Source organism: Triturus cristatus, chromosome 5_2 (genome assembly GCF_964204655.1).
Source record: "Triturus cristatus chromosome 5_2, aTriCri1.1, whole genome shotgun sequence".
In the NCBI taxonomy this organism is placed as follows: domain Eukaryota; kingdom Metazoa; phylum Chordata; class Amphibia; order Caudata; family Salamandridae; genus Triturus; species Triturus cristatus.
Window position 1 is genome coordinate 506,652,258 of NC_140588.1, and position 26,563 is coordinate 506,678,820.

The 26,563-nt window shown below is 45.7% G+C and overlaps 1 protein-coding gene across 3 annotated transcripts in view; it reads right to left on the reverse strand.

The window, feature by feature from the left end:
• ITPRID1 (ITPR interacting domain containing 1) overlaps positions 1–26,563 on the reverse strand; it is a 607,194-nt gene that overhangs the window by 225,959 nt on the left and 354,672 nt on the right. The gene's annotated exons all lie outside the window — the stretch shown is intronic.

Consider the following 26,563-nt stretch of genomic DNA (forward strand, 5'->3'; position numbering starts at 1 on the left):
TCGGTTTTAGTGCAGATGCACGGCGACAAGCAGCGCCCTTGTGCATATTTTTCGGCTGTACTTGATCCTGTTGCCCGAGCATTGCCTGGTTGTTTTCGCTCGGTTGCGACGACAGCTGTGTCAATACGCCAGAGCGAGGGAATTGTGTTATCTCATAAACTGTTGGTATTAGTTCCCCATGCTGTTGATGCCCTGCTTAATCAGACAAAGACGCAGCATTTGACCAGTGCCCGTTTAACGGGATATGAGCTGACGCTTTTGGCTCCTCATATCACGTTGAAGAGGTGCGTGACGTTAAATCCTGCCACATTGTTGCCATACCCCGAGACTCGGTCTGAGGCACGAGAAGCACATGATTGTATCCTTGTGACCGAGGAACAAACAAAGGGTCGTATTGATCTCCAGGATACGCCCTTTTCAGATGTAGATGGAGAACTGTGGGTGGATGGGTCATGCCTGAAGCTACCAGATGGTACGACTTCGGCTGCGTGTGCGATTACCACATTGCAAACAATAGTGGAGACAGCACGCATACCACAGAAATCAGCTCAAGCAGCGGAACTGATAGCATTAACACGAGCATGTGAGCTCAGTACAGGATTGTGTGTGAATGTTTATACAGATAGCCGCTATGCCTTCGGAGTAGCGCACGATTTCGGCCTGCTCTGGAAGGAAAGAGGGTTCTTAACGTCGCATGGAGTACAAATAATGCATGGGGAGTTAGTTCATAATCTTTTAACTGCATTGACATATCAGAAGAAAATTGCTATCATTAAATGTAGCGCTCATAGGAAAGTAGTCGATAAAGTTGGAGAAGGGAATGCATTAGCAGACCGGGTGGCGCGGGAGACTGCGATGCAGCCCGGTGCTACTGCCATGTATGTAGTGAAGTCACAAGTAGAAAGATGGCATGATGCGAAGGAAGAAGTGCGAGAAATACAGAGGACCGCTTCTGACAAAGAACGGGAGCAATGGTCCAGTGAGGGAGAATTGGATGATGAGGGTTGCTGGAGAAATAAGCAGATGGATCGATGGAAATTACCCACAGCTTTTGTACAACCTATGGTTCAGATGGCACATGGGCTAGCACATGTTGGAGTTTCCGCAATTGTAAAATTGCTTACCCAAGTCTGGGAGCATCCAGAGATTGCTAGCACGGCAAAGAGGGTGGTACAGACCTGTATGATCTGCCTGAGGTACAACCCAGGAAAGGGGACTCGGACCCCAGCAGGAGGGTTCGTAACGCCTACTGCACCCTTTGAGGTTTTACAGATGGATTACATTCAGCTCGAGCGTTGTAACAATTTGAAGTATGTTCTAGTAGTGGTGTGTGCCTTTAGCAAATGGGTTGAGGCCTACCCTACGAAAGACAATACTGCAATGACTACCGCTAAGATGCTGTTGAAGGAGTTCTTCCCTCGATATGGCGTTTGTAGACTTCTGTGGAGTGATAACGGGCCCCACTTTATAGCGTACGTTATAAAGTATGTTCTGAAGGGTCTAGGCATCACCCAGAAGTTCCATGCAGTATTCCACCCTCAATCTGCAGGACTAGTCGAGAAGTATAATGGTACACTGAAGCTCAAGATCGCTAAAATTCAAGCTTCAACGTCTTTGACTTGGCCAGATGCTTTACCGCTGGCATTGTTGTCAATTAGGTCGGTACCGCACTCTCGAATCGGTCTTACACCGTATGAGATTGTCTTTGGACGTCCAATGAATATTTGGGGTCCACCAAAACCTAAGACTGTGTATGATGTACCTTGTGTAATGATGAATGATTATCTGGCACAGTTAACGGATAACTTGGTTTCCATTCATCAACAGGTCCGGGAGGCGCTCCCTGATCGGTCCACCGGCGAAGGACATAGTCTCCGGCCTGGAGACTATGTCATGCTGAAAATCTTTGACAGGACGAACAGCCTGGAGCCGAGATGGGTTGGCCCTGAGCAAGTCTTACTGGCAACGAGGACGGCCGTGCGAGTTTCCAACAGAAAGAATTGGATCCATTCCCTGCACTGCCGCAAAGTACCGCCCGGATTGGTGGAGCCCGCTGTATTGACCGATCAACGAGAGATTCTGAGCACAGAGAAAGGCCGTGCTGTGGAATCGAACGACGCTGAGGAGCTCTTTCCGGACCACGCGACTCCTGGAGGAAGGCGATATCATCTGAGGCCAAGAAAGTGAATCCTTCAGTATCGGGACATGTTGTCAGAACGGCCCTTGGGTTAGTGAAACGGAGAGCCAGTGAGGCAAGGGGGGGGGATCAGCCCTGCATTAGTGTAGCGACACCCGTCTTGGCCCGTTGGTGAAGAAAGCGACCGCTGCCCAAGGGGAAGAGTTCTGACAAACTTTTAGTTTCAGGAAGATATTGATTCTCTATTTTGACATGGAGAAAAAGAAGATCCTTTGTGCAACAGGTTTTATGCTCACAGTAGCTATTGTTGGGATAACCACATGGTTTGTGGAGGATGTGACTCCTGCCCGAGAGTTGCTTGTGTTGACCACTCCAGTGCCTGCGGAGCACTATTTCTATACCCTTCCGTATCAAGAATTGAAGCATCGTCAGTCCTATTTGAATAACACTTTCATCCAGATGTTACATCATACCCATGTTGCCACCAATGCTACGAACTGTTGGATATGTGGTATGATGCCAGCTCATCAGAAGAAAGGAGGAACGCCATTCATACCTCTTCCTTTCTCTCATAATGGCTCTTGTAGAGCATGGTACACTTTGCTTTTTGCCACTCGGAAACCCACAGTGGGACGATTACTCTTCAGACTTAATAAAGAATGTCATCAGGATAAAGATGGATATCCGCAAGCGAATGGGACAATTTGGGAATGGGAAGAGTATCGACCAGACAATGAATCGATTCCATATGTTTTTACGAACACCAGAGACACTGTGGGAAAAGATAAATTTGTGATTCAAGTGGCACAAGCTCAAGCGGACCTGTGTGTCCAAAGTGTGGGTTATATTCCCGTCGGTGTTAGCGATTGTATTACCATATTAAACATCGATGGATTGAATAACAGTACTTTCTTAGCATCCCATAATACGTACTTTGTATGCGGAAATAAAGGTTATTACCGTTTGCCAGCCGGTTGGTCCTGTGGAAATATGGATTTTTCCGATCAGTTATGTCCCCTATCTTGGACCCCAACGGTTTCATGTATGAATCACAAGTACATGTATGTTCCCTCCAGTTCCAGTTATGAAGACGCAAACACATGTGCGTCCACCGTCAACATGTCCTCTTTCAGATCCGCCATGAATAGGCCGGATATTCCATTCCTAAGTATGAAAGGCCACCGGCTTTATATGGTTCACTTATGCCATTTTACAGTCCAGGCAAGTAGGCCCTGATTCTGTCATCAAGCTTTTTCTTGCCTTCTGTCTCTGAAAGCTCCAGTCTGAGCCTGCATCTGTGACCATGAACTTTGTCTCATTCCCTGCGCGGCTCACGATGCCTGACATCAGCCTGTTGCCTGCCAAAAACTGTATTTCACCTTCGAAATTATCTGCTCCGCTCCCTGCCCAATGCATTCCTGTCTAGTAGTTTAAGTAAACATTCTTCCAGCTACCGAGCAAAGGCCCGGTTTCTCTGTCTTTATGCAAGTAATTCATAGCCCTATTATTATGGAAGACTTCTGCCCTCGCATCTAGTGTAGACACTTAGACGCTTGTACACGCACTAACAGTCAGTATAGTCAGTATAGAATAAGATTCTACTCTAAGAGACCTCTCTTTTGGATAACATAGTTCTTTAAACATAGGATGTTAGATATGATTTGGGATTAGGTTGACCTGACCCTCCAGACTTCTGTCGCCACATGTAGAGCTAAATGTCAAGTCCCCTTCACCCCCTAGTTGCACGTCAATCACACGTCATGCTGCTGCGCGCGCATTTCTGCCAAGTATTTCTGCTGACATTGCGAAATTCTTTCATGGAACCACCCTATTATGACATCACACCTGATGACGTTCTTTAGTTACACCCAGTTACGCCCACTTTTGCTACGCATGTATGTTTTATCTACACTATCAATTGTTACGCCTCTTGCATTTGCTTCACTGTAATGCCTATTGTATAAAAGTGATTACTTATCAATAAAGTATGTACTCCACTTCCTGAACCTCCGTGGTGATGGAACTTGGAGTCAACGATTCGAATCGTCCATTGGAATAAAGCCCATTCCGAACCTCTAATACCACGGATTTTGCCTCTTATTTACTGAGCTATTTTTATTATGTTTCTGTATCAAATTAAGTCCCGGTAATTAAATTATTTACCACAAGAATGGCGCCCGAACAGGGACACTTTCTCATCTCACGCGCCGGCGGTGCGTTGCAGGCCCGGTCTCCTGCCACAGCTGGACGGACAACAACACGTACCAGCAGGATTTCCTGTATCTCCCTCCGGTCAAGCGGGGGCGACTGAGGCTGCGATCAACACCCAGACGAGGCGGTGAGAAGTGCGAAGTATCCCGACCAGAGCCTAGCTGAGAGAGCAAGATCCGAGGTATACAGAGGCCCACCAAGTTCCGAAGTTCCGAAGTTCCGAGGTTTCCGATGTTCCGAAGTGTCCGAAGTTTTCGAGTCGAGTCCAGTCCGGTCCAGTTCAGTTCCGTTCCGAGGCCTTCCGTTCCGAGCTACCCGGTGAGTACCATTACTGGGGAGGCGTTCTGACGTGCACATAGGTTGTGCCGGTCAAGACGGGTTTGGGTACACAAATCCGGTCTGCACTGTTTTAGCAGTGTATCTGTACTGTTTAGCAGTATATCTAGTATATCAAGTATATAAATTCAGAATAATTCAGTTAATGCCGAGTATTATGTTTAAGTGATTAAGTTTCCTTAGATCGTCATCATCATTGTTGCTCATTTAAATGTTAAATGTTAAATGTGTTAATACGTCCTGCATATTGTGGTGTGAATGACTGTTCATTATCGTGTTTATTGTATTAAGTTTGTTCAAGATCAAGTATCAGATCAGTTCTCAATATGCCGCTCTTTTCGAAATTAAGACAGATCACAACTAGAAAAGGGGTACTCGAAGAAGCTGTTCCTATTCCTCCTAGGGACACTCCAGGGTAATTCATGTATCATAAACACGGCTTAGACGCTATATTATTTCTTGATTTGTGGGTAGACTACACCAAGGAATTACCAGAAAGTCAGAGGTGGCCCGCAGCTGGGACCTGGGATGCAGAGTGCATCATGAAAGTAGAGGAAGAGTTATGGAAAAGGAAAGCCAGACAGTCACAGAAAGACGCCGTTGAGTTATGGCGTAAAGAATCTCATACACGTATAGAAATAGCACTCCGACAGGAGGAGAAAAATAAGGAGAGTTCAAATAAAGTCCGAGAAAGTCTATTAATTGAAGAAGGTACACGAGTGAAATCAGAACAAGTAGACAGACAAAGAAATGCCCTTATGAATGGTATGTATCCCCTCCTGGCCGAGGGATTACCTAAGGCTACTCCGGAGATACCAAAAGACTTGCCACCCCCATTGTTCCCAATAAAAATGCATCCTAACGGGCATCCTAGAACAGCAGAAGATGTTTTTCTTTCCTCATACTTAGATGACGCAGCTCCCGAGTATGCTAACCCCGCCCCACATAGACCGCCTGCCGGGGAGGTTCAACGCCAAGATCCTGTATCTGTATCTCTACAGCAACAAATCCTGACACAAGTTCCGGCAAGCACATCTGTTTCCACATCTGTTCCTACAACTACTTCTACAGTTGTGTCCACACCTATAGTTGCTGTATCGCGTTCAACGAATCCTTTCACGCCCGATACCCCAGATGGGGCTACCGGAGGTGCTACCAACATTTTTTCTACGCCACCCAGAATAAATAAACTTACCTTTCAAGAATCAGCACATCCACGTACCCCCAAACTCATAAATGCCCGCACGCTTAAGGAACTTCTAGTAGATTGTAGATATGACCCTGTGCCCGGCAAAGAGGACGAAATGATCATGGCATCATTACGTATCAGACGAGCCGCGGTGTATTTAGGGAAGTTACCAGGAATGACTGTGCATCTAGATAATATATACCATTTTGTCCAAACAGGGCGAGATTCTGAATGTATTAACAGAGCTATGGAATACCAGAAAGTGGAGATACAGGGGGAACTGTTACGTTTCCTCATAAATTGTGTGATCAGAAATCAAGACCGACCGGGGGTAGATCCGGAAGCAATGCAAACTCTTACCAGATGGAGCCAGAATATATCAGAAGGGAGACATGATAAGCAAAAATGTATAATAGCCATGTGCCGAAAGATCCGTAGAGAAATAGAACGCCTACACGAAGAGAGATTAGCGGTAGACCAGTTCGAACAAAGCGAGGAGGAAGGATCAGGACTGCCCACAGGACAGTCAGAAACCATAGCCTATGTAGGTAGAGGAAGATCTTGTAATAGTACTAGATGTTTTTCTGACCCGATACGTCCGATATGTCCAGATAATAACAGGAATTTCCAAACACCTATAATAAATATAAGGTCCCCCGAGCATTCGTTCCAAGCCGCTGACAAATTACTCCGAGAACGAAGGGGTTATCATCTACTCGATTCTATGGATGAACAAGAATTAGCCAGGTCAGCCGTTCATTGGGTTGACAGTCCCGGAAAATATGGTGATGATACAGTAGCACACACATTTTTGAACCTCACCCCAGATGAACAGCGTTTAGCTGGGATTTATATGATTCAACAACTCCTTATACTATATAAAAGTCAACATTCAGATCCTGGTCCCTTACCTGATATATTGACTGAACTACTCACGAATAGATGGAGAGGTTCAGGTACTAAGTTAATTAGAGAAATACTAGAATCAAGAAAGCAGTACATTCTTTTTGTATGCCCAGAACGTGTCTCACTGCCCATCAAGGAAAGAACGACGTATTACATGGACAGACAGAATCCCTTACGAGAAGTACACCCAATAAAAGGCGAGGACAATGAGTTTAAACGTGTATTTGTATATACGCCCATATCGAAAATAGAATTGTTACAAATGAAGAAAGTGGTACCCAGTCATGACAAAGACCCAGCGGGTTTCCACCGAGAAATTAAAGACATGTTACTCATGGGAGAGTATACCTATCCCGACATTATGACTATATTAAAGGTATTAATGCCTGCTGGCATTTATGAAAAACTCAAGGAAAAAGAGTGGGAGGTGGGAGACCAAAAGATAGACTGGACAGCATTAGAAGCAGAAGAAAAAGCCCGAACTGCAGGAGCAGGGCTTGGGGATAAAACTAAAGCACTACCAGGTTTACTAGTACAGGTACTGCCACGTTTATTAACTACGAAAAAAGAAGACTGGGGTGCAATCTCAGCCTGTAAACAAAAGCAAGATGAAGACACTAGTGATTTCTATGCCCGATTTGAAAAATGTTTTGGTATAAATAGTGGCATAAAAGCAAGTAGCGAATCATACCCACATCTGTTTGTGACACAATTAGTTGAAAATTCCTTGCCCCAAGTGAAGAATAGAGTATTAAAATTCGAGAGTACCTGGCAAGGTAACACCCCATCACAAATGTTACAAATGTTACAGTATCATCACAATAGAATTAGAGAGGAACAAGAACATGAACAAAGACGCATGAAAGACACGAAAATGAAAATGCTAGTCTCTCAGACAGTTCCAGCTGAAGGACATAAAAAGGGTACGACACATTCCGGTGATTCAGCAGGACCTGTAAAAGGGACATGCAACTATTGTAAACAGCCAGGACATTACATACACGATTGCCCGGTCCTGAAGCGTAATATCGCCACAGGTAAAACACAGGAAAGACCACGGCCACCTAGACAGGATCAGAATGAACAAGGAGCCCCGCAGCATGCACAGTCCATGCCAGCTCCACAACAGTCTATACAGTTTGTGCCAGCTGCACCAGCGCTGCCTGTTGCTGCCACACAAACCACGACACGACAGCTGTACCAGACCGCACAGTACGACTATCCTGATTATCAACGATACGCATGAACCAGCCTAGAGAGGGAAGTTGACTTACCCCTTATCGAGGTCCCTGTAGACCAAGAAGGACCTTATGTACATAGTGAATTATTAGGCCAAGATAGAAAATTTTTACTTGATACAGGGGCAAGTCGAACAACTATAAAACGTAGTGAAGTTCCAGGGGCACCCCTCTCAGGCTTACAGAATATTTCCCTTGGTTTTTCAGGAAAACCTATTGTTAATGAAGTATCACAGCCTCTTCCACTTACGATAGGACCTTTGACCCGAACTACAGATTTATTGCTAACTAAATCATGTCCAGAAAACTTGTTAGGTATAAAAACACTGAAAGCTCTAGGAGCTATAATATGTTGTTCTCCGGAAGGAGTAAGATTGTTTTTACGTGATTTCAAAGGTCACTATGTGTCTCGAGACATGGATCCCCGATTGCAGACTTTACCTACACATTTATGGGCACAAGGCCCTACTGATGTTGGTTGCATGAATATTACACCATATCGAGTTACACTAAAGGCAGGAGTGGTACTACCACGAATGCGACAATACAAGTTACCACCAGATGCTGTAGTGGCTTTACTGCAAATCATTGACGAGCTCATTGCCCAAGGAGTGGTTGTGGAAACAGACTCCAATGTATGTAATTCACCGATAATTCCGATTCTTAAACGAACAGATCCAAAGGCCCCACCAGTATATCGATTGGTTATTGATCTGCGCGAATTGAACAAGTGCATTGTGCCACAATTCCCTGTGGTCCCAGATATCTCGTCATTACTGACAGCTATTGATTCCGAAGCAACATTCTTTACTGTAATTGATCTCAAGAATGCCTTTTTCAGCGTCCCAATAGATCCGGAAAGCCAATACTTGTTCGGATTTAGTTTAAATGGACGTAGCTTTAAATTCACACGCGCACCTCAAGGATTTACAGAAAGCCCCAGCATCTATAGTCAAGCACTGAAAAGAGAACTCGACAGTATCCACATGCCAGTCAACACTGCCCTGCTTCAATATGTCGATGATCTGCTGATCACCGCTAGAAGCGAACCTGAATGTGAGAAAGCATCACTGACAGTTTTACAATTTCTAGCCGAAAAGGGGCACAAGGTGTCCCCTTCTAAGCTGCAATTCTGTGTCCAGCGAGTTGTTTATCTTGGACACTCGCTGTCCAAGGAGGGAAGGCAGCGTACACCCGACCGCATTCAGTTAATTGCTAATATGCCAATACCCAAGACACAAAAGGAGGTGCGGGCTTTCATAGGCCTCACTTCATATTGTAGGCAGTGGATCCCTCAGTATGCATTTCTAGCAAAACCACTCATTCAATTGACAACACAGGAGGCAGCCACATCGACTGTTCTCCCTTGGACTCAGGAACATGCACAAGCTTTTGAAAGCCTAAAGAAAGCCTTATGCCAAGCACCTGTTTTAGCAACACCATGTTACAATAAACAGTTTACACTCTTTGTTACAGAACGCGAAGGTACTGCCTTGTCAGTACTCACACAGGAACAAGCAGGATCACACAAACCATGTGCTTATTTTTCTAGTACATTAGATCCCGTAGCTCAGGCTTTGCCTGCATGCCTAAAATCAGTGGCAGCAACAGCTTTAGCAATCAGACAAAGCGATGCCATAGTGTTAGGACATCCATTGACAGTTCAAGTACCACATGCAGTAGAGGTTCTTGTGAATCGAACGCAAACACAACATTTGACTATAGCGCGACTTACAGGGTATGAATTAACATTGTTCCAACCACATATAGAAATCAGACGTTGTAACACATTGAATCCTGCCACACTTTTACCTGTAATCGGAATAGACCCACTAGCTCATGATTGTATTGAAGTTATTACAATCACGACGAAACCCAGACAAGACTTGACAGATGTCCCATTGTCAGACCCAGACCTGACGTTGTATGTAGATGGTTCATGTATGAGAACAAGTACAGGAGAGTTAGTGGCCGCTTACGCAGTCACAACAGACACTGAAGTCATCGAAACAAATTGCATAAATACCTTGTCAGCTCAAGCCGCAGAGCTCATCGCTCTGACACAAGCCTGTATTCAAGCCACAAATAAAAAAGTCAACATATATACTGATTCACGTTATGCATTCGGAGTTGTACATGACTTCGGCGTGCTGTGGCGAGAGAGAGGTTATTTAACTTCTCACGGTGCCCACATTCAGCACGGACCCCTCATTCATGCCTTATTAGATGCAATACATCTACCCACTGCAATATCAATTATGAAATGTAAAGCTCATACGAAAGTTACTGATATCATTTCTCAAGGCAATGATCTAGCTGACAGAACAGCTAAACAGACTGCTCAAACTCAAACATCCGACATGACAAAGACAATAGTCCCGACGCCAACACATTGTATGACTGTTAAAGATCCCACTCTTGACGTAATTGACATACAGACACATGCTACACCAGACGAAATAAGGAAATGGACTGAGTTAGGAGGGATTCAAACGGATCAAGGATGGATGACGAAGGAAAAATCTGTGTGGTTCCTTCCTGATTCAATGGTGCAAGTCATTATTAACACTATACATAGTCCAGCGCATCTAGGAGAAAAAGCTATGCTAGACAGCATTCAACACATTTGGTTCAACAAACATTTACGAGCAGCAGCCAAACAAAAAGTTCGTACCTGTATGATCTGTTGTCAGTTCAACCCAGGAAAAAGCATTCCCGTAGAACAGGGTGGATTTCAGCCTCCTGATCACCCTTTTGAAGTCCTCCAGATGGATTATATCCAGATGGAACGATGTCGAGGATTCAAATATGTTCTCGTAGTTGTCTGTGCTCTTTCCCGTTGGACAGAGGCATACCCGGTTTCAGATTACACTGCCCCGACTACTGCCAAACAGTTGGTTCGAGAATTCTTCCCACGATACGGTTTACCACGTGTTGTCTACTCAGATAACGGCCAGCCGTTTTCATCCGAATTAATGAAACACGTTTCACTTTTGTTAGGCTATCAGTGGAAATTCCACTGTGTCCGACACCCCGAGGCAGCAGGTCTCGTGGAAAGACATAATCAGACCCTGAAAATTAGATTGTCCAAAATATGCAGAGAGAAAGGTGTCGACTGGGTAGTAGCGTTACCTGTTGCACTCTTTTACATGAGAATGGTAGCACACTCTCGAACAGGGCTATCCCCGTATGAGGTGATCTTTGGCAGACCACCAAATATGTGGGGGACGCCTATACCACGCAAAATAACTGATATTGACTGTAATATGCTGACAGATTACTTGGCTTCCTTGATGTCTGCACTACAATCTTGTCGTTCACAGGTATCTGCAGCCTTTCCTGACAACACTGAGGTGAAACCCCATGACGTAGTTCCGGGGGACCTGGTCTTAGTGAGGAACTTTGATCGGAAGACTCAGCTGGATCCTAGGTGGAAGTCGCCGCAATTGGTCTTGCTTACCACAAGGACAGCCGTGAAGATCGAAGGCAGAAAAGGCTGGGTACATTCAAGTCATATCAAGAAATTTCATGGACTACCATCGGATGTAAATACCACACCTCGTGTGTCTTCACCGATTGACTCAAAACTTCCTTTGGTTGAACTGAGTGATCACGAACAATACAAACTAAAACTCAGGTCTAACCAGTCAGGCAATTTGATTGTTTAAGTCCTCTCCAAGGTGAAGCGGTTGAATTTGTCTCTGACATGTATCCCTTAGACCTGAATAGAGAAAAAACCCGAAAAATGTTGAAACGACATGCGTACTGTAAATCACTGCGTAGTTATTGCACAGTGACGTTATTAATTTTGTTTTTCTTAAGTCTTTTAATAATTACTGCAAGTATATTGTTGCACATATATTATCCTATTTCTAGACATGTTTATAATGTTACTGCTGAACATTCTTTTAGTGAATTACCTCCGCATGAGTTGTCTTATAGATTTGCGCTGCGCAATAATACGTTTATTAGTATGTTACATCATTCCCATCAGGTTAGCAATGCTACTAATTGTTGGATATGTGGCCGACTCCCTCCCTATCAGAATTATAAAGGAATTCTACCTCTCTTTCCATACCCGTTCACACACAACGGCTCCTGTGGAGCATGGTTTAGTTTAATTAATTCCCTAGATTCGAATTCTGCAGTTTATCAAGACAACTGGGTATGGGGAAATTTGAACTTAGTTTTACTTAAAGTCTGCTACCCTAACAAGGAGGGACTTCCCAAAAGAACAGGAACTGATCTAGAAAATGAAGTGTATGGATTAGGTAATTTTACGCTTAATCTTATGATCCTAAATGTTGAATCCGAAGCTACTCCAATTTTGCCCGCTATGTCAATATTTCCAGTAAAAGGTGAATTATGTGTAAGAAAGAATGGTTCCATACATATGGGCCATAGTAGATGCACCACTGTAATAGAATTTAGTGATCAAGGCAAGTCTACATTTAGAGCTTCCCGCCATTCCTATTTCATATGTGGTCAGACGGCATATGTACGTTTGCCTCTAGATTGGGATGGTACCTGCTACATTGGATTCCTTTTGCCACCTGTTTTCCTAGCTCCTCCTGACTATCACAGAAATACTCATTTAGTACACAATAGAGAAAGGAGAGATCTCCCAATAGTCGATTACACTGAAACAGCATGGGAAAAATACACAGATTTCAATAAAGGTCTCTTTCCCTATATAGGTACCGTTACTAATAGTAAGCTGATACGTAGATTAACTAGAACCCTTGAAGCAGTAGTGAACGAAACTATTTCCGCCTTAGGCAATTTAACAGAAGAGCAGTCTGCTATGCGGATTGTTGTGCTTCAAAATCGTCTTGTCCTTGACGTCATCCTGGCCGATAGGGGCGGAGCTTGTAGGGTCATCAGATCAAGTTGTTGCATTTTCATACCAGAAAATTCGCCATCTGTATATAAAGCCATAACTCGCCTTCATAAGATTGTAAGCCAGATACACCAGAATCCAGGCACCTGGACTTGGTCCGGTTGGTTTTGGAGTGTATTATCTACCTTTGGATGGAAGGTCCTATCCTTCCTAGGTATTGGCCTTCTCATACTATTCAGTTGCTGTCTATGTCTACAATGTGGACCAGCGATCTGTGGTCTGTGTGCCACATCGTGTATTCCACCACCAAGATTTCATTCCTCCCAGAAGAAAAAAGAAGAACAAATGATGCTATATGAACAGATCAACGGATTGATGAAGATTGATATCTCTTAACGGGCAAGTAGGGGACAAGGAGGGAATGTGGAAATATGGATTTTTCCGATCAGTTATGTCCCCTATCTTGGACCCCAACGGTTTCATGTATGAATCACAAGTACATGTATGTTCCCTCCAGTTCCAGTTATGAAGACGCAAACACATGTGCGTCCACCGTCAACATGTCCTCTTTCAGATCCGCCATGAATAGGCCGGATATTCCATTCCTAAGTATGAAAGGCCACCGGCTTTATATGGTTCACTTATGCCATTTTACAGTCCAGGCAAGTAGGCCCTGATTCTGTCATCAAGCTTTTTCTTGCCTTCTGTCTCTGAAAGCTCCGGTCTGAGCCTGCATCTGTGACCATGAACTTTGTCTCATTCCCTGCGCGGCTCACGATACCTGACATGAGCCTGTTGCCTGCCAAAAACTGTATTTCACCTTCGAAATTATCTGCTCCGCTCCCTGCCCAATGCATTCCTGTCTAGTAGTTTAAGTAAACATTCTTCCAGCTACCGAGCAAAGGCCCGGTTTCTCTGTCTTTATGCAAGTAATTCATAGCCCTATTATTATGGAAGACTTCTGCCCTCGCATCTAGTGTAGACACTTAGACGCTTGTACACGCACTAACAGTCAGTATAGTCAGTATAGAATAAGATTCTACTCTAAGAGACCTCTCTTTTGGATAACATAGTTCTTTAAACATAGGATGTTAGATATGATTTGGGATTAGGTTGACCTGACCCTCCAGACTTCTGTCGCCACATGTAGAGCTAAATGTCAAGTCCCCTTCACCCCCTAGTTGCACGTCAATCACACGTCATGCTGCTGCGCGCGCATTTCTGCCAAGTATTTCTGCTGACATTGCGAAATTCTTTCATGGAACCACCCTATTATGACATCACACCTGATGACGTTCTTTAGTTACACCCAGTTACGCCCACTTTTGCTACGCATGTATGTTTTATCTACACTATCAATTGTTACGCCTCTTGCATTTGCTTCACTGTAATGCCTATTGTATAAAAGTGATTACTTATCAATAAAGTATGTACTCCACTTCCTGAACCTCCGTGGTGATGGAACTTGGAGTCAACGATTCGAATCGTCCATTGGAATAAAGCCCATTCCGAACCTCTAATACCACGGATTTTGCCTCTTATTTACTGAGCTATTTTTATTATGTTTCTGTATCAAATTAAGTCCCGGTAATTAAATTATTTACCACAGTCCGGAGTATGCTATGTATCATTTTTGCTACCTCCTGTATTTCTGGCACCTGCATCCTATCATAAGGATTTAAAGTTGTTAAATAATGTGACTGTAAATAGGTATAAACGTACTTTATCAATTAATGATGTGGATCAGACTGACACCAGTTTACAGCAGTATATCGACTTCAATCTAGGATTGTTTTTCTTCATTGGAGCTGCCCTAAATAGTAGGAAAGTTCGAAGATTAACACGAGTGGTAGAGGCTGTGACAAACCAAACCGCTGCTGCTCTTGGGAATCTTACGGAAGAATTACAGATTACCAGAATTGTTGCATTGCAGAATCGTATGGTGTTAGATGTTATGTTAGCTGATCGAGGTGGAGCTTGTAAAATTATCGGAAGCAGTTGCTGTGTGTTTATTCCTGACCACACACCTTCAGTCTATAATGCAATTAACAGGTTGCATAAAATTGCAGCTGAAATCCATACAGAAAATGGCACTTGGTCCTTTTCTGGATGGTTTTGGGCATTGATCACTGCTTGGGGTTGGAAGGTTTTGACTGGCCTCTGCATAATTATAGCAGTTCTGTTCTCTTGCTGTATCTGTGTTCAATGTGGTCCCTTGCTCTGTTCCGTATGTGTATCATTTTGTGTCCCCGATAAGAAAGCTATTGCCAATGTCACTTATCAGAAACGTTTAGCTAAGGAAGTAGAAGAAATGATGATAATCGATATATATGATGATTATTCTAACAAGCCGGATGTCTTCAGTAAATGCTGAAAGGGTCGTCTGTTGTAAATTGCAACTTTGATGTGTTAAGCATTTACTACAGACATGAATTCTCCTCCCTTGCACATGTTCCTTTTGTTATGTTGACTGAAGTCTGGACTCCATTTTGTATTGTCATATCTCCACGTGCTCAGCACGAGAAGAGTCTTATCTTTGTGTTAGTTGCTCTTGTAATCTGCCTAGTAACAGTCTATAAATAGTTCCTTTGTCCGCCTGGCGCATGCCCAGACTTGACCACATCTGTTATCAGTTAGTCCTTGCTTGACCATGTTTTCGCGGGCTTAAGGAGTATGTCAGCTCCGCCCACATATCGATCTAGTATTGCAAATGTCCATAAAAGGTAACATTCCTCGTCTCATGTTGTACCCTCCCACTTATGAGCCCCTCTGTTGTGTATAAAAGGGGACCGTGTATGCAAGTTCTGTGTGCTACTCTATGCAATACTGAAGGGTATTGTATGGATTGTAGGACCACCCTTAAGGGTTAATAAACTGTGTCTTTGTACTTTGCAGTTTCCGTGCCAACTTCCTTATAGATTCCTTTACAGGAGAGCGAACCCTTGTGTCCTGCGGGCCTAGCTGGGGCCTGTACTCATCACCTTTTCCTTTTTGTCCCATGAATGCTCCTACCTGCATAAATACAAAGCAATAAACAGTCCCGGCGTGCTTTAGTCGTTACCTGAAATATCATCTGCTCAACATACTAAAGCCTTTATTTAAAGAATAGTAGCAGTTCTGGGAGTAATACTCAGATGCGATTGTAGTATAAAACCATTCAGAATGTGTGCTATGTCCCAGTTTTCACACATTTTGGCAGCACCAATAGTAGCAATCCGCTAAAACAACCTACAAGAAGTGAGGCATGTCAAAATGATAATAATGGCAGTGCCCTTCCACTCCCCCGGTTTGAGTGATCCTGAAAAGGTGGCAATTCTGTCTGCGGGGATGTTCGGGCATGATACTGATCAAAAGCACCTCATTGTATTTTCAAAAGAAACATGTAGCAGTGGTAGTGCCAGATTCTGTTGGCGGTATGCACAGATTTGTGATTCATCACTCCCACTTGGTTGAACTGAAGTTGGAAAGAACTTGAAACCTGGTGTCTGTGCCAGATTAAGGTGTTCATGAGCAACACTGAATCTAGAGCATGGGTACTCACAAACTTTCGCTCGGGGGCCAAATTTACAGTGTGGTTTGTGGCCGAGGGCTGCACCGGTGGGGGTGGGGTCAGTGGGGGAGGGGGCAGGGCTAGATCAAAAAAATAATGTGACCATGAGGTTGAACACAGGCCCCTGCAGCGGACGCCTTTGTCCACTGAGCCACCAGACCCGGCATACACACATCTCTCTCTCTCTCTCTCTCTCTCTCTCTCTCTCTCTCTCTCTCTCTCTCTCTCTCTCTCTCTCTCCCTCCCTCGCTCTCTCTCTCCCTCCCTCGCTCTATCTCTCCCTCCCTCTCTATCTCTCGGGCTCCCTCTCCCTCTCTCTATCTCTCTCTCTCTCTCTCTCTCTCTCTCTCTCTCTCTCTCTCCATATCTCTCCCTCCCTCTCTCCCACTCTCTCTTTCTCTCCCTCTCACTCTGTCTCCCTCTGTCTCACTCACTCTGTCTGTCTCCCTCTCTCTCTCCCTCTCTCTGTCTCCCTCTCTCTGTCTCCCTCCCTCTCTCTCTCTCTGTCTCCCTCTCTCTGTCTCCCTCCCTCTCTCTCCCTCTCACTCCCTCTCTCTCCCTCTGTCTGTGTCTGTCTGTCTCCCTTTGCCTGTGACCCTCCTCCCTCTGCCTCCCTCTATCTGTCTCCCTCCCTCTGTCTCCCTCTCCGTCTCTGTCTGTCACTGCCTCTATCTGTCTGCCCCTGTCCCTGTCTATGCCTCTATCTGTCTCTGTCTCTATCTCTGTCAGTCTCAGCCTCTATCTGTCTCTGTCTGTCTCTGCCTCTCTCTGTCCTTGCCTCTATCTCTGTCTCTCTCTGTCTCTCTCTCCCTGTCTCCTTCTATCTGTCTCCCTCCCTCCCTCCCTCCCTCTGTCTCCCTCTCAGTCTCTCTGTCTCTGCCTCTATCTGTCAGCCCCTGTCCCTGTCTCTGCCTCCATCTGTCTCTGTCTGTCCCTGTCTATCTCTATCTCTGTCTGTCTCTGCCTCTATCTGTCTCTGTCTGTCTCTGCCTCTATCTATCCCTGTCTCTATATCTGTCTCTATCTGTCTCTCTCTCTGTCTCTCTCTCTGTCTCTCTCTGTCTCTCTCTCTTTCTCTCTCTGTCTCTATCGCTGTCTCTCTGTCTGTCTCTACCTCTATCTGTCTCTGCCTCTATCTGTCTCTGTCAGTCTGTCCCTGTCTCTGCCTCTATCTAGCTCTCTCTGCCCCTGTCTCTTTCTGTCTCTGCCTCTATCTGTCTCTGCCTCTATCCGTCTCTGGCTCTATCTGGCTCTGGCTCTATATGTCTCTATCTGTCTCTGTCTCTATCTGTCAGTCTGTCCCTGTCTCTGTCTGTCTCTGTCTATCTCTGTCCCTATCTCTATCTGTCTCTGTCTGTTTCTGTCTCTATCTGTCGCTGTGCCTTGGACAGTGCACACATACTGTGTCTACACTTCTCCGTCACTAGCCCAGAGACAGCGCTCCCACTCTCTCCTCTCTCTGTGTAATGTAGAAGCCAGCTCGTTTTCTCTCTGAATTTGCTGCTTCGTGGGGTTTGTGTCCCACCCCTGGGCCTGGGGTCCCATCTGTCACTGGCTTTAATTCTGACTCCCACCCCAAGTTGTCAGATAAAAGCCCCCCTTTGGCGCCAGTCACCCGTCCTTGTAGGCAAGCATGCATCAATTATGTATAGCGCCAACCTGGCAGCGAGCATTTGTGCGCTGTGCTGCGAGAGCGGAGACCAGGCCTGAGCTCCCTGGCCTTGGCTCAACCCACTGACTACAGGCTGGCGGTAAACATCACATCACAGGCTCTTAACGCACACCTCATCTGGCTCTCACTCCCTGCTGCCCTCCGTCACCTCACTGGGCTCTCACTCCCTGCCGCCCTCCGTCACCTCACCCGGCTCTCACTCCCTGCCGCCCTCCGTCACCTCACCCGGCTCTCACTCCCTGCTGCCCTCCGTCACCTCACCCGGCTCTCACACCCTGCTGTCCTCTGTCACCTCACCGGGCTCTCACTCCCTGCTGCCTGTCGTGTCGCTTCGTAACAGACTCACAGGAGACAGGTAAGGATGAGTGAATACTTTATTGGAGTCTATGTTGTTGTCGCCGTGCCCACGCACGTCTGCCCACGTCGCTCCCTTACTCTGCAATGCCCTCCCACATCCCCTGACCGGATGTGGTGTCCGGTTCCCTTCGTGTCCACCTAGTGTCTTGCAGGGTCCTAGTGCCCTGCCCTCAGGTCACTACATCTCCCCCTTTTGTCACGAAGAAGTGACGAGAAAAATGAAACATAGAGATGTGTAGATAGAGATAGATGCAAAGTCTGCCCGGGCACTTGTCGGTGTGCCTCCCATCATCACATTTCTTCTATTACTCTTTTTGGACGTCTGCATGCTCTTTTCTGGCTTGCTTCCGTCTGTTGCTCTTCTGCTGGCCCCTCACCATTGTTATGCTCTTGCTCTTCTTGTTCTACTGTGTCCTTATCCTGGTCCTCTCTTTTTTCCTCTTTTAGTTCTTTGAAATGTGAACTGTTTCGTGTTATCCGCTGATGTGCTGATTCTGCCGTGATCATCGGTCCCTTTACTTTCGTTACTGTTAGCGGGTCTTTGGAGAACGTGCTGTCTGATTTCCTTTGTTGCCGCTGACGTACTATCACCGTGTCTCCTTCCTTTAGGTCTGACACTCTGGCATGTCGCTTGGCATCTGCATATCTTTTCATTTTGTTCTTCTCCTCTTTGTCTCTTTCTGCAATGCTGCTGTGATCCGGTGTCATTGTTGCCTCAATTTGCGGTAACCTTGTTCTGCTTGTTCGCCCCAGTACTAGCTCTGCTGAGCATCTTCCTGTGGAGTTATGCGGTGTGTTTCTGTAATCACGCAGAACCTGGCATAGAGCTTGGCCAAGTGAAATTTGCGCCAGTTTTGCTCTTTGAACTGCCTTTTTGATGTTTCCCATGAACCTCTCCACCATTCCATTCGCTTGAGGCCACAGAGGAGTTATCTTCCTGTGGTTTATCCCTAGGTAGGCCATGAATCTGCGGAAGTCTTCCCCTGAGAATGGAGGACCATTGTCTGTTTTTAGTGTTTCTGGTGAACCCCATGCTGCAAAGATGTCATCCAGTATCGGTAGTGTTGCTGTTGCTGATGTCGACGGGACCTGTCGTACTATTGGGAACCGTGAATATTCATCTATGACCACAAGCAGGTAGTTGCCTGTTTCTAGGGGCCCAAAGAAATCAGCCGCTAGTGTTGTCCACACCGCTCTCGGAAGTTCCGACATTTGTAGTGGTTCATTCCTAGCTGGTGATCCTGTTGCTTGACATAGGTGGCAGGTCGTTATGGTGTCTTCTACCATGTTGTCTAGGCCAGGGAACCATACTTTCTCTCTTATCAACTTCTTCGTTGCTACTATGCCTCGGTGTGACTCATGAGCCAGGTTTACCAGTTGCCTCCTGAGTGATCTTGGTATCACTATTCTTGTTCCTCTCATCATTATCCCTGTGGCTGTCTCTGACAGTTCCTCATTAATCTTCTTGAGAGCTAGCACTTCTTCCTTGCATACTCCTGTTTCCCAGGCACAATTATTGTTGACATGCCTCCATCGCTGCTTTCTTGTTACTTCTAAAGCCATTTGCATCGTGGCGTCTTTCTTCGTCTCAATTGCCAGTTCTGTTAGTGTTATTGGTGCCGGGGTGTTTTGTTTCAGTATGAAATTGAGGTACTCCTCTGCCATCGATGTCGTCTCATGGGCTTTCGGTAGTGGGTGCCTCGACATGTAATCTGCTGGGTTGTGCTCTTTCCCTGGCTTGTGCACAATCGTGAAGTCATAATCCATCAACCTTATGCCCCAGCGTTCAATCCTGGGCGGCATTTTGGCTGACGGGCTGCCATAGATCGTCACTAGCGCCTGGTGGTCAGTTATGATGGTGAATGACTTCCCGTAGATAAACATGTGGTAATGTTCACACGCCCAGACCACTGCTAGGCTCTCTTTTTCTGGTTGCGAATATGCTCTTTCAATGTCCGTTAAACTCTTACTCGCATACGCAACAATTTTCCTTTGTGAATCTCTCCCTGGCAGATGCTGCGCTAGTATCGCTCCTAGTCCTACTGGGCTGGCATCAACAGTCAGTTCAGTGCACAGTAGTGGGTCAAAGTAGGCCAGGTGTTCCACAGTCACCACCGCTTCTCTTATTTCTTCAAATGCCCTGTCGCATTCCTGAGACCAGATGAACTTCTGTCCTTGTTTTGTCAGTTCTCTTAGTGGTGTGCTCACCGTGGAGAAGTCCTGTATGTACCGCGCACAATAGCTGGCGAGACCTAGAAACGACCGTACTTCTGCAACATCTGTCGGGTGGTTTGCATTTTTCAGTGTTTCAACTTTGCTTGGGTCTGGCCTCATCCCTCGTTTGGAGAAGATGTGCCCGAAGAACACTAGTTCCCCTCTTCCCAACTCGCACTTCTCTCCATTTAGCATGAGGCCCGCTCGCTCCAGTTGTGTGCACACTTGACGCAAAGCTGCATCATGTTCTTTGTCTGTTTTTCCAAATACCAAAATGTCATCGCTGTAGTTCAGGCTGTTCCGTACCGGTCTTATCACTTGCCTTATTTTCTCCTGGAATATCTCCGCTGCTGACGATATTCCAAAACTCAGTCGCTTGTATCTGAACAGACCCATGTGTGTGGAAAATGTTGTGATGTACCTGGACTGGTGGTCCAGTTCTAACTGATGGTACCCTTTGCACAGGTCCAGCTTTGAGAACCGGCAAGCCCCAGTGAGGCAGCTGATCATGTCATTTAGGTGTGGCCCCGGGTGACGTTCTCTTGCGATTGCGGTATTCGGGATCCTCATGTCCACACAGATGCGGATCTTTGAGGTGTTCTTCTTTGGGACTGCCACAATCGGGGACACCCAGGGCGTCGGTCCTTCAGCAGGTTCAATTATATCCTGTGCCAGTAGGCTTGTTATTTCCTCCTCAACTTGTGGTTGTAGGTGAATTGGTACTCGTCTGTGATGCTGGGCCACTGGCTTGATCGCTTCATTTATGTGTAATGTTATCTGTTTTCCTTTTAGTTTGCCAAGACCCTTCAATATGGCTGGGTATTCTAGTAAGATGTTTTCCGTTTCTGACATGTGGTATGTCATTGCCAGTAGCCCCATCACCTGGGCCGTCACGTTGCTGAGCAGGCATGGTGCTGGGATGTCACCCTTAAGCACATGTATTTCATCTTGGTATGATTTGCCTTTGTATGTCAGAGTCTCTGTAAATTTTCCCATGTTTTCTACCGGCCGTTTGGAACCCCACGTGAACACGTCCACAGTTGATGGTGATAGCCGTGGTTTCACTATCATTTTTTTGATATTCTGACATGCACATGATGTTGCAGGTTGCTCCACTGTCAAGCACAAACTTTGCTTTGTGGTTTCCTACGCCGATGTCCACAGTGGCCGTTTTCTTTATTTGTTCTTTTTCTACGAGATGCACATGTTCTGTCTCTCTGTCCTCTCTTGGGGCGTCTGACATCAGATATAGTCTCGCTTCCCTCACAGATGCTGCCGTCTCTTCTGACTCGTCGGAGGAGCTGCGATTTGCCGTGTCCATGTGTCGTGCGTATCTGTTGCTTGTCATCCGTGGCCTCATCGTTCTGCCTCTTTCACTTCTGAATTGTCTGGTCATGCACGTGCTTGAGAAGTGATTGTCCCTGTTGCACTTCCTGCACTTCTGACCCATTGCTGGGCAGGCGCCTACATGCGGGAACTCTAGGCCACATCGATAGCACGTTTGTTCGCCTCTCTTTTGTAGGACCGGCGCCTGGAATTCTTTCTTCTTGAAGTTCCCAGTGACGCGATGTGCTAGCTCCGCTTTCTTCTCTTTCCCCATCTCCATCTGCTTCGCTTGCTCCGTGGCCCGTGCTTCTGTGCGAGCCATCGTCAATATCTTCTCCAACGTCGTCGGTTCTTTCAGAACTCGTGCTTGGAACTCCACCGATTTACACCCTTCGATGATGCGCAGTCTTATTGCTTGCTCATTGTCGAACTTGTCAAACTCGCAATATGCGACCAGCTTCCTTAGTCTCGTTGCAAAGTCGTCCAAGCTCTCTTCTCCCTGCTGGCATGCCGTGTTGAATGTATATCTTTCAAAATCGACATTTCGTTGGGGGTCGAACTTTTGTGTGAGACATTGCATCACTCCCTTGTAGTCCGCAGTCTGGTCAGTAGGGAATGTTAATAAGAGATCTTCTATTTCATCCCCTGCGAGATTCAGTAGTAGGTGCAGTTGCTTGCTATCCGGGACGTCTGTGGCACTCATGTAGCGCTCGAATTTCCTGACCCATCTTTCCCACCTAATGCCCGCTTGTGGCTCCGATAGGCTAAATGGTAACGGCCTGCGGAAAATGGCTTGCGTGCTCTGCTTCTCCTCGTTGTCATTCATTTTCTTTTATTTATTTCTTTATTCCTTTTATTTCTTTCTTTGTTCCTTTCCCTTTTATTTCTTTATTTTTCTTCTTATTTCTTTGTTCCTTGTGCTTTATTTCCTTTATTTGCGCCTTTATTCCACTTTTTCTTGTTTTTTTCAATGTATTTCAATGGCCGCCTGACTTCAAAATGGCCGCCTCTTATGCCTGGCTTCTCATTGGCTCCCTTGCCTGACTCTAAAATGGCCGCCGTAGTCTTGCGAGGTGTCTTTTCTCTCTTTCTCCCTTCGCCTGACTTTTAAAAATGGCCGCCGCTCGTTTCTTGCTTCTGATTGGCCCGGGATGCCTGACTCTAAAATGGCCGCCGTAGTCTCGCGATAGTTTGTTCAAACTAACGCGCGCCTTCCTTCTCTCAGCGTTAGTTTAATCGGAGTGCTCTTGGGTGCAGGAGCTTATTTGCTTGCCGCTTCCCTCTTTATTTCCTCACTATGCACAGCGCGCTTACCGATGTGTCGGTCGGGGTGGGCTCCCGCGTCGCGCTGTTTTCTGGCTGCACTGCTCGGACCAGGGTGGGCTCCTGGCTCCGCTCTTCTTTCCCCGTCACTCCACCACGCACGAGTGTTTCCTGAGTTGGCCAGCGGACCAGAGTGAGCTCCTCGTTCCGTCGCGCTTCTTCTCCAGGAAACAGACGTTCTAATCCACTTCTGTCCTTCGGATCCCGCCTTCAGTCGCCAGATGTCGTGTCGCTTCGTAACAGACTCACAGGAGACAGGTAAGGATGAGTGAATACTTTATTGGAGTCTATGTTGTTGTCGCCGTGCCCACGCACGTCTGCCCACGTCGCTCCCTTACTCTGCAATGCCCTCCCACATCCCCTGACCGGATGTGGTGTCCGGTTCCCTTCGTGTCCACCTAGTGTCTTGCAGGGTCCTAGTGCCCTGCCCTCAGGTCACTACACTGCCCTACGTCACCTCACCCGGCTCTCACTCCCTGCTGCCCTCCGTCACCTCACCCGGCTCTCACACCCTGCTGTCCTCTGTCACCCTGTAATTTCACAGCTTGGATCAAAGTGCATATCATTAATTGTCCTAAAACACAGGATGTATGTTTGTGCTCGCTTTCAAATTGTGCACACCATTATCTTCATGTTCCAATTGGCGATTGCTATGTCTGTGATCATGTTACTTGTTGTTGTTGATGGGCTGTAACTGGAAAACAAACTTTTCACTCTCTCTAACTCTCTCTTATTCTGTTTCTCTTTCTCTCTTCTGCTGTCTCTTTTCTCTTCATCTGTGTCCCTCTTTCTCTTTACCTTATTTTCCTGCCTGTGACTGCGTTTCTCCATTTGTCTCTTTTCTAGTTTTTTGCTCTATCCTGCCATCATTTTTAACAGGACACACTGACCGCTTGCATGACTCTTTTTAATGGAAAATCCCAGTGAAATGCAGGGCCACATGCAGCATCAACTAGTTGGCTTTGGCAATTATATGATTATTCCAAGTTACTTTCTGACACACTTAATACGAAGTTCGCGATTTACCCCTTCATTATACAGCAGCCCCCGATTTCCTTTGAAGTTTGCCATCATAATTCATTTTACTGTTTCTTGTCACAGGTTATAAATCATATAGGGGGTGTCTCAAAGGCGACAATGGTCTGTGCTGGCAAAGAACTCTCATGAGTGGAGGGAAGTATATAGATGGAACCTTGCACGGCGTGGGTGGGCCTCAGAGAAGGAAGGATGGGATGGAGGGAGAGGGCACAAGTGATACAAAGCAGGAGGAAACATTGTTTTTGAAAAACCTTACAGTGGATTTGTAGTTTACACAAATGTAAGCCGTAGCTGACTAAAATATTACACGAGAGCTTCTGTTCATTAAGCCTGACAAACATCAGCCGCCTGATTCATATTCACAAATGGTGGTGTGATGGAAATATTAACATATCGCCCCTTGGGGCCTCCATACTTCTTCTATACCATTGTCGCCTGGAGTTCTCTTCCACAAGTGGCATTATTACAAGCATTAATTCTAGTCCCGAATCACTGTTACTGACTCGTGCTACCCTTCTCCCACCCTTTTCATTGCCTTGAGACAGCTGGATTTTTCTGCCCCACCTCACCGTCGCCTACGTTAGATTAGGATGGCCGAGCTCACCTTCATATTTGATTCTGACATAGGACTAATTAGTTATTTTATTTTAGTTCTTCAATCTCTTGTGAACATTACACAGGCAAAGACATTTCTTTTTATCATGCTTCACATAAGAGCAAGTTCTTGTACATAGGGCAGTTTACGGTGTTAACACTGACAGAGGGGTAATAGATGGCAGAAACTATAGACTGTTAAACCGTAAAGCAGGGGTAAAATACAATTACAAGTATCTGTTCGACCAGTGCACCAAGTTGCTGCCTATTCACAGTCTGTAATCATCCCTAGCTTTCTTATAGTACACTTCTACAGCACATTCGACTGGTCTTTTGACTTCAGCATCGCATTTGCGTGCATGCAGTTCTCACCCTGTGTCTGCATCCTCTACATTTGGCTGAACTGAATTCTCGTTCTTGCTTTTAAGAGGCATCTCCCACACCTCTTCAACATCTGTTCGCCCTCTGCAAATCCTCCTGACTATCAAATCCGTTCCTGCATCCTGTTGTTAAACAAGGCCCCCTGAAAATAATTAGCATGAATCATAAAACACAAGGCTAACACACACATCCCACCCATAACTAGGGGTGGACGGAGAATGTTTCATTCTACCTGCGGAATTGGCGGGATTTTGGCCACTCCGTGTGATGGAATGTCTCCCAGTGAGGCTCCAGAATATGTGAGCTGGCAAGCGAGATTTGGTATACCCTACTGTGATTTTCTAACGCGGGTGGTCGCCAATGTTTACGATCGGTCGCGGTCAGAGGGCTGCCCTTCGAGTAGATTTGCTGTTGCTCGAATATATTTTCTACTCGCGAGACAGTAGAATCACCTCGAATGGCTGCACGTTCTTGCCCAACACATGGTGTTGTAAGTGCTGATCTTCGGTGCTGCTCGCGCTACCGGTGCTAAATTGTAGCGCGAGTAGAATATTTTCCGCCCATTGGCAGAATTGCACAGAATCTTGCACAGTTTTTCTGTAACTACGAGGAATTCGGTGAAGTATAGCGCCACGGGTCCTGCTCTCCCTTACCCATGACTTTTCTTTAGGGCCATTTAGTAAGACCACCAACCTTCTTTTTTTGGGTTGAGGTCTCACTAGTGGAATTATGCTCTCATAGGTCATGTACACAAGAATTTCTAGGTATTTTAGGAGCTCTTCCATAGAGAGGTACTCCCACCACAGTAATTAGGATACCCAGTCTCTGTACCCTAATCTAATCTCTATTCGTATTAGCAAGCTGTAGAATATATTATACATGGTTTATCATTACCTTGCTAGTGATGCAGAAATAACATCTCTAAGTTACTCTATGATTTACGATTACTGCATAACTGATAGTATCCACTCCAGGAATCTGAGCTTTACCTCAAGGGCACAGGTTTGAATCTTGGTGAGTCCACACAACCTTACATCATTCCCAAGTTAATAAAATGAGTACCATTGATATATTTCCCAAATCCATATTATTATATTATAAGCATAAAGAGACCCAATGGTGAACATGCACTTTAAAAATACGCATTATGTTATACCATTGACATATTCTTCTTTGGGTTTTCAAGTCCCTGTTGAATTTTATCTTTGAATGGCACTACACCACACCACACCATGTCATTTATTTACCCCA